This window comes from Camelus bactrianus, chromosome X (assembly GCF_048773025.1).
Source record: "Camelus bactrianus isolate YW-2024 breed Bactrian camel chromosome X, ASM4877302v1, whole genome shotgun sequence".
Taxonomy (NCBI): Eukaryota; Metazoa; Chordata; class Mammalia; order Artiodactyla; family Camelidae; genus Camelus; species Camelus bactrianus.
This window is the reverse complement of record NC_133575.1, coordinates 11,822,668-11,832,186: the sequence shown is the minus strand read 5'-3', so window position 1 is coordinate 11,832,186 and position 9,519 is coordinate 11,822,668. Positions and strand designations below refer to the sequence as shown.

Below are 9,519 nucleotides of genomic sequence, written 5' to 3'. Positions count from 1 at the left end.
CTTAGAAATAGATTCTTCTTCAGTCGAGCCTCAGATGAGACACTAGCCCTGCCTGACACTTGGATTGCAACTTTGTGAGATATCCTGAAGCAGAGGACTCAGCTAGGCTGTGCCTGAATTCCTGACCCACAGAAACAGTGAGATAATAAATGTGTGTTGTTTCAAGCTGCTAAGTTTGTGGTAATATTATTCTGCAGCAATAAATCACTAACAAAACATTAAATGTAAATGGTTTAAACACCCAATTAAAATGAAAATTGTCATAATGAATTAAAAAAACCAAGATCCAACTCTATGCTATTTTTAAGAAATACACTTTAAATATAAAGGCTCAAGTAGGTTAAAAATAAAAAGATGAGAAAAGATATATTGTGTTATTCTGATCTAAAATAAAGCAAGGTTTGCTATATTAATATAAGACAAAGTATATTTCAGAGTAAATATTATTAATAAGAGTAAAGATGGTCATTTCATAAACATTCCAATTCAACAAGAGGACATGACAATTCTAAATTTATATGCACCTAGTAACAGAATTACTACATGAATTAAAAACTGATAGAAGTATAAGGAGAAATAGACAAATCCATAATTGTACTTCAAGATTTCCCCACCCTTTTCTCAATAATTGAAAGAACAAGTAGAAAACAAACAAGGATATAGAAGACTTGACCACTATCAACCAAATGCCTAATTAACATATATGCAACACTTCAAAATTTGCAAAATACACATTCTTTTCAAGTGCACAAAGAACATTTACCAAAATAGAGCGTATCCTCGCCCATAAAACAAATCTTGTCTCTTTTTCCCTGTGGTATCCTTAAAAGTGTAAAAATTTAATCTCTATCCTTAACCTCACTGAAGTTGTCAATGGGATTATATGGGGAGGAGGATTAGCAGGGCAAATCTCTCATACAAAGTATGCCAAATGCCAGCTTTGAGAAAGGAATACTTTTCAAAAGGAGAGAAAAAGATACTAGTTCACTTCTTCCGGAGCTCTGAGAGTCAGCTGAGTTAGATGCTCAAACATGGTGTGTTCTAAATGGAACCCCATGGGTCTGGACTAATGTATGGTCATAACAGATTAAATCTATTGTTATGAAAAATTTTGAGGTCTAGCTACTTTTGGCTCAAAGACATTATGTCTGTTATCAAAATTTGTTTAAATAAGATGGTATTACATAATCAGTAATAGCATAGTAAACAAAACCCACCAAGAAACCCAGTATCTCACTGGGGGAGATATTTCTATGAATACACTTCATGATAGTATTGCTGTGTCCAAGGGGGAACATAACTTGGCGTGCAAGAGAATTTAAGATGATGCTGTATAACTTGCTCACTCCATCTGAAATTGATCAATAGTCCAATTCAACACAGCTACAACGTTGAATCAATAATTATCTGTAAAACCTAAGCTATCAATGGGAAAATAATTTACACAGAGTTTCACTGACAGTAAACAAATGAGAAACTCCATAAAAAGGGAAAACAATGTTTCTGTTGGGTTGCTATAGAAAATCCTCAGGAATGTGCAAAGCATAATTAATTGGGTGGCAGTTCCTGGAACAGGTTATGATGATCCTAAAAAGCTTCAGGTTATTCAAATTCACTTTAGTGCTGAGTACTACTGGGCAATTTTATAAAGAAAAGAGAAAGAACTGGGTAACTACAGTAAGGACAATTTTTTAAAGAGAGAAATCTTTTGCAAATTGGTAGAAGCATTCTGGAGGACAGTATCTATCAAAACGCAAAATGTGTGTACCTTTTAGTCCCAAAATGCTCACTGCTCAGATATGTTCACAAAATTGACTCCTCAGATATGCCCCCAAAGGTATGTATCATTTAGAACACTTTTCTACCCAGTAACAGAAAATCAGTGCAATCCAGCTTAATAAAGGGGGCTTGTTGGCTCACAGACTTGGAAAATTCAGGCGTAAGGTGGTTAATAGTTTGGGTTGTTTTTTGGAAGGTGAAGGAAAGGCCAATAGAAGAATGGAAAGGTGTGAGAGGGACAAGAAGGGAGCCAATATAGGGAATAGTATCAAGCTAATTTCCACTGTGGACAACCAGAGTTTAATTCCACTAGGGAAACCCCGAAAGCCAGTGTAAAACATGCCTCAGAGGTAATCCACCCCAGCAGGAGGGGTATTTATACCATGAGTCACTGGTTGAGAGTTGTCCCTGACAGTCATTCATTCCATGCTGCTATGCAAACAGCAAAAGAGACTCCAGCAAAGAGAAACCTCTCAAGCAAAGATTTCAGTACTGACAGTTAGAAGTCATGCCAGTGTGCACTGAAGTGGTAAAGACAAGTGGATATGGGTAGGGAACCAATAAGATCTGCCTAAGATGGACTTCAGGGTTGGGTGATCCAGCAGCTGAACAATGTGATAAGATTCTCTCTTCTCCACTCTGATTTCCAGAGTTAATTTTATCTAACCAATGTTTTCCATAGTGATCACTATGATTATCAGTCCCATTTGGGTTTACAGATATTGTAAATATAGAAAGCACTTTGGTGTCAATGTTCCAAGTGACAATGCTCATGGTTAGCCTAATTATACTAAATTAAGGCATAAGCATACCTCTAATTTTGTTACATGGCTTAACTCAATCAGAATCAATCCCCAGAGATAAGGATGGGCTATCCTCCTCAGACAGAAAAGCTGGGTACCGTTGAGAAGGGAGAAGTTAGGTGTGGATGCTGGGTAGTTCAACTAAAACTTCACGGTGATATGTGTGTTAAGATGTTAACTGCAACCTTCTTTGCAATAGCATCTGAAGTGTGTGTCAATAGGGGACTTATATTTAAACAAATTATGGTACATTCTTAGTATGGAACCTTTGCAGTAGTAGATCTTAATGCTCTGATATAAATGGATATGTGTCCAAGATGTGTCCAGATTATGTGTCCAAGATATATTAAACAATAAAGGCATGTGGACATTAGTGTGTAAAGAAAATTGCTTTTGTAAATTAAAAAGCAGGTAGAAAATAGAAAATTCGTTATCTTAAAGCCTAAACAGCCAAAGACCACCAAGGATAAGCTAGTAGTATGACAAGGTCAGATTTATTGTCTTGATGCAGTGAGGCAGGGCCCTCCAGGAGAATGGTGGAAATATCTTTTATAAGGTTTGGGTTCTTGCTGAAGGATTCTGAGGAGGGTGCAAGGGAGTGGCAACCAGTTCTTCGTTGGTTGCTTTCCCGAGGCAGCATTAGGAGACTGAGTGCTATCTTAAGATGAGGGGACTTTAGCAAGATTGGGTCTCTTGATAATAGATGCGTAGAGCAAAGTAGGGCTTTGGGGCAGTCATCAGTAAGAAAGCAGGAGCCACTCAAAGAGGGGCCATTATAGCGTTTTACAGCTGCTGCATAATCATGGGAGAAAGAATGTTTTCTGTTAACTTTGCATTTGATTTTATCTGTGTCTATCCCCCTAGCTTTAATGGTGGAAGGGCTCCTTTTTATCTTTTTCAGTTTGAGCTGATTTCTATTCCTTCAGTCCCAGATAGGTTTTTCTAAGAAATACTAAGAAACTGTTAACAGTGGTCATCTTTGGAAAGTGGATTGAGTTGGAAAGGTGAGCAGGAAAAGATGCCCACACTATTTACTTGCATCTTTCTGTTTTTCTTAGATTTTCTAAACATGACCATAAGATAATTTTGGTACATTTTTAAATGTTAACATGGATTCTCTGAGCAGTGAGAATATGACCCTTTTTGTTTGGTTGTTTTCTTCTTTTTATCTGTATTTTGCCAAGAACAAATGTTATTTAAAAATAATAATAGACACTCCCTGCTTACCAAAAAGTCAGCAGTCTGACTGTCACCACAGTCTAAACCTGGGGCCCAGAAATGAGCCTTGCCAACCCATCCTCCTTGCCTTCTTCTTCTTTTTTTTTTTTTTTGAAAGAAAATCACTTTATTCTAATTCATTGACAAACAATAACATAAGAAAAGCATGTTTAAGAGGCCACATAGACATCTGCTCAGCCCCAAACTCAATACATCTCAATGAACTTCTATTTAGCAAGAACACACTCTTCCACTGCAATTCGGAAGCAAAAAAGCTATTAATGATAGAGGAGAGAGAGGTTTAACTGGTGGTTTCACACTTTATATCTTCACTATCAATTATATTTTTATGCTAAATCAACTTGGTCATGAGAGATGATTCTTCACATCTTCAACTGGAACTTCTTGATTAAGCTAATCCATTCGCCAGTCTGCACTGTTTCAGCAAGGTTACACAAAGCTTAAAGTCACCCTGGTTCTGGGTGACTTTCATGCCATAAAATACAAGTACACTCCAAAAACTGTTTCACCTCAAAGAAGCATGGGCCAGACTGCTCCTGCTGTGCGGGCTGGGCTCCCTGAGACTCCTGGTAAGTGATGTCAGGCCTTGAGGGCTCAGCATTACTCTTGCCACTGAAGCCCCCAGTGATGGTACGACCTAGCGTGTGGCAGACAACAGAACCCACAGCCACGCCAGCTGCAGTGGCTGCCATCTGGGCCAACAGACCTGGCTGCCAGGGTGCAGCAGCAGGGGAGCCAATAGCAGATGGTGGAGCCACTGCTGGCGGCTGAGGTGCTGACACTGGCCTGGGTGCAGCTCTCATCTGAGGTGCCCCGCTGGCTGGAGGGGCCATGCAGGAAGTGCGGCTTCGGCTTCCACAGGCATCGCAACTGCGCAGCGAATACTCTGGAAGAGCAAGACTCTGAGGGGACGCTGGCGACTTCCCTCCTTGCCTTCTAATATGCGGTTGCTACCTGCCTCTCTTGGTCATTCTTTCTATGCTCAATCTTTACTGCACCAGCCCTGCCCTTAACAAAGGGTTGCCAATTTGGAGTGCGACCAATCAGAGGGTACCCATCACTGCACAGGGTGCTCAGGTACTGTACTGGGACTAGAGAGCACTGTTCGAAACATAAAGCTCAGCAATAAGATCCTGCCTCTCTTCTCCCCCTAACTCAGCCTTCCCCAAAGACCACGCACCTGTCAGTGCTGATAAATTATGTGTTATTGTTGCAACCTCTTCCTGCCAGAGACAAACATTCATCTTGTAATATGTCAATAGAAATGTAGTTGAGGAGCAGGTATGCTCATTTTATAATACACTTTGAGTTGACTAATAGGATAGATAACTCAGGAGAGAAACCAAAAGACATAAAGATACTTGTATTTTATGGCATGAAAGTTCAGTAAAGTACCTCCCCCAAGTGCCTCCCCTAAGTGCTCCTCCCATTAGCAAAGGGATTTTTAATTTAGAAGATTGACTTAGAATGTTATAATTTGGGAGATTTGCTACAGGAGAAGTATGCTGTTTGTAGTCATATGACTAGGATAAAGAACCAAGTGCATGACCAAATAGAAAACTCCCTTTTTGAGCCACTATAACAAAACCAGTGACAAATACTGAGAGCCTTCTGTGGGAGCACATATCGACTGGTTTTATGACATTCCTACCAGGCCATTATTTTTCCAAAGACTGATTCAGAAAATCTGCTAGTGACACACAGGAGTATTATCTATTCAAAAATTGCATGAGCTTTTCTAGGGCCAAGATCAACCATTGTTTATAAACACAGAGAAAAATCTACTATAATATTGAGTCTGAAATCAAATTTCAACTATTTTGTGAACAGTTGAGAAATAATTATTTCAGTTATTTTCCTATCTTTGCTGCTAACAAGGACCCAAATTATCAGTACCTCTTATAATGTCTGACCTTTTAGGACAGTGTAATGATGTTCTAAAGACAGTAAAGATTCATGAGGTCCCATTTGTTTATTCTTGCTTTTATTTCTTCTAGGAGAACATTTTTGAGATGTATGTCAGATAATGTTTTGCCTATGTTTTCCTCTAGGAGGTTTATTGTATTTTGTCTTATGTTTAAGTCTTTGATCCATTTTGAGTTGATTTTTGTGTATGTTGTAAGGGAGTGTTCTAGCTTCATTGTTTTACATGCTGCTGTCCAGTTTTCCCAACACCATTTGCTGAAGAGACTGTCTTTATTCCATTGTATATTCTTGCCTCCTTTGTTGAAGATTAATTGACCAAAAGTTTGTGGGTTCATTTCTGGGCTCTCTATTCTGCACAGCAACGGAAACCATAAGTAAAACAAAAAGACAACCTATGGAATGGGAAAAAATTTTTGCAAATGAAACTGACAAAGGCTTGATCTCCAGAATATATAAGCAGCTCATACGACTCAACAAGAAGAAAATAAACAACCCAATCCAAAAATGGGCAGAAGACCTAAACACGCAATTCTCCAAGGAAGACATACAAATGATCAACAGGCACATGAAAAAATGCTCCATATCACTAATTGTCAGAGAAATGCAAATCAAAACTACAATGAGATATCATCTCACACCAGTCAGAATGGCCATCATTCAAAAATCCACAAATGACAAATGCTGGAGAGGCTGTGGAGAAAGGGGAACCCTCCTACACTGCTGGTGGGAATGCAGTTTGGTGCAGCCAGTGTGGAAAACAGTATGGAGATTCCTCAAAAGACTAGGAATAGACTTACCATATGATCCAGGAATCCTGCTCCTGGGCTTACATCCAGAAGGAACCCTACTTCAGGATGACACCTGCACCCCAATGTTCATAGCAGCATTATTTACAATAGCCAAGACATGGAAACAGCCTAAATGTCTATCAACAGGTGACTAGATAAAGAAGATGTGGTATATTTATACAATGGAATACTACTCAGCCATAAAAACCAACAACATAATGCCATTTGCAGCAACATGGATGCTCCTGGAGAATGTCATTCTAACTGAAGTAAGCCAGAAAGAGAAAGAAAAATACCATATGAGATCGCTCATATGTGGAATCTAAAAAAACAAACAAGCAAAGCATAAATACAGAACAGAAATAGACTCATAGACATAGAATACAGACTTGTGGTTGCCAAGGGGGTAGGGGGTATGAAGAGATAGACTGGGATTTCAAAATTGTAGAATAGATAAACAAGATTATACTGTATAGCACAGGGAAATATATACAAGATCTTATGGTAGCTCACAGAGAAAGGAATGTGACAATGAATATATATATATGTTCATGTATAATTGAAAAATTGTGCTCTACACTGGAATTTGACACAACATTGTAAAATGATTATAAATCAATAAAAAATGTTAAAAAAAAGACAGTAAAGAGTACACACATTGTCATTCTGCCAACTCTTAGCTATAAACTTGTTAATTGAATAATCTTTGTAGAATTAATGCAAAAAAAAGTTCAAGCCATTAAAATGAAACAGGGGGTTGGGAAGGAACAGACTGGGAATTCAAGATTTGTAGAAACTGACAAGTATATATAGAATAGATAAACAAGTTTATACTGCATAGCATAGGGAAACATATACAAGATCTTGTAGTAGCTCATGGTGAAAAAGAATATGAAAATGAATATATGTATATTCAAGTATGACTGAAAAATTGTGCTGTACACCAGAAATTGACACAACATTGTAAAGTCTGTACTATAACTCAATAAAAATATACATATATATATAAACCCCCCCAAAATGCAGTTTGTGTAAACCAAAAAGAACAACAAAAAAAGGAAACAAAACAAACTTTTATTTTCCAGTGTACCATTTTCGACAAACACGTCAAATATTTTGAAAGATGTGCTGAACAACTGAAAATCATTTCCATGGAAATGGTTCCTTACACAGGAATCTGTTTCTTCTTTGGTTAATGGGGATATTATCCCAATGAAATATTTTAATGGTGCTCAAATAAGTAAAAGAAATATATAACATATTGTTGCATGGTCATTTTTCAATCATGCACTGGTCAGTTATTAACAGAAAGACTTATTTTCAAATGTTTATTGACATAATTGGGTTGAAAACTACTATGAAACAGTAGAAGGAGTTACTGCTCTCAGAAGACCAGAGCTAATCTCAGACCATCACTTTCTAACTTTGTAAGTGGGTCTGTCATTCACTGTATTTAAGCCTCCTCTGGAAAACAGAGATAGTAATTCTATCCTGGCTTTACCTAATACAGAAAGCCTAAGTAGAAGAAGAGCAGCCTACTTTTGATCAAGGTATACAGCTGTGGTGGTATGAATATGTGCACAAATTATTTGATACTCCCTCCTTCAAAGCATGGAAACTAATTTTTCTCCCCTTAAATGTAGGCTGCATTTAGTGACTTGCTTCTAATGAGTAGAATGATAGAAGTGATAGTCTATGACATCTGAGGTTAGGATGTAAAAGGCATTGTGACTTCCTTCTTGCTTCCTTCCTTTGATCACCCCTCCAGGGGAAGACAGCAGCCATGTTGTGTAGATACTCAAGCAGCCCCATGGAGAGGCCCATGTGGCAAGAAACTGGGACTTCACACCAACAACAGCAAGAAACTAAGGCCTCCTTCCTACAGTCATTTCATGACTTCTGCCCCAGCCAAGCCTTCAGATGACTGCAGCCCATGTCTTAAATGCAACCTAAGCCAAACCCATCCAGCTAAACCATTCCTGAATTTCTGACCCACAGAAACTGTGGAATGATAATTGTTTGTTGTTTTAGGCCAGTAAGTTTTGAGATAATTGTTAATAGATAGCAAATACTATGACCTACCAGGAAAAATACACCTATACAGACAAGTACAATATGATTCTCTTTTTATATGGAAAGTTTCTAAATAAATTTAGAAAGAAATGAGAGCTTTGATTTAGAAGCTTACAATCAAATTCTTTTTAAGCTTCCACATATCCTGGGTTATAATGTAGTTAGAAGAAGCTGCAGTTTTCATTGGTCACAACGAAGGCTCTGTAACCCACCAGAGACCCTGTGAAGGATGATAAGGCAGCTTTCTAGGTGGAGACTGGTCACACATGTGATAACACTTCACAAGCATTCAAAATCAGACTATACAGTCATCATTCCAGATTTACAGAAAATCTTAGGCAAACCAACAGTTACTAAAAAATCTATATTATAAATATCCTGTCTTTCCCACTAAACCCATGTTTACCAAAATGATTTAAGAGAACCAAAGCTGCAGAAGAATGGAGTTAAAACCATGGCATCAGCCTCCAAACTGGAGTTATACAAAGACTTTCCAAGGAGTACATGGGCATAAGTAGTTTTGAGGAAAACAATTTCAACTCAACTTATGTAAGCAATCTCTCCTATAAGTGATCTGCCTGAGATATGCATTAAAGCTGGTCTTCTTTCTTACCTCTCGTTTCAGAAGCACCCTTTTCCGTGTTTCAATGAAAAGCATATTTCTTTGAATCCCCAAATCTTATTATTATGCCTTGTCTCAGAGTATGAAAACTTCAGGGGCATCAAACAAAGGGATAGCTTAAATACTGGTGTTTGCAAACTTTGTCTGTTCAAATCACCATAAACTCACAGTAGGACATCTCTCTTTCTTACCTAATATTTTTATTAAATGAGAAGGATGGTAAGATTTATGTTGGGATGTTCTATACTGAAAAATACTGTAGTATGGGGAAGGAGTTGTGGAATTGACA

General features: G+C 38.0%; 1 pseudogene; it reads right to left on the bottom strand.

Moving 5' to 3' along the window:
- Positions 1-4,209: 4,209 nt before the first annotated feature.
- LOC105079305 (coiled-coil-helix-coiled-coil-helix domain-containing protein 2 pseudogene) lies at positions 4,210-9,266 on the bottom strand (annotated as a pseudogene).
- Positions 9,267-9,519: the final 253 nt, after the last annotated feature.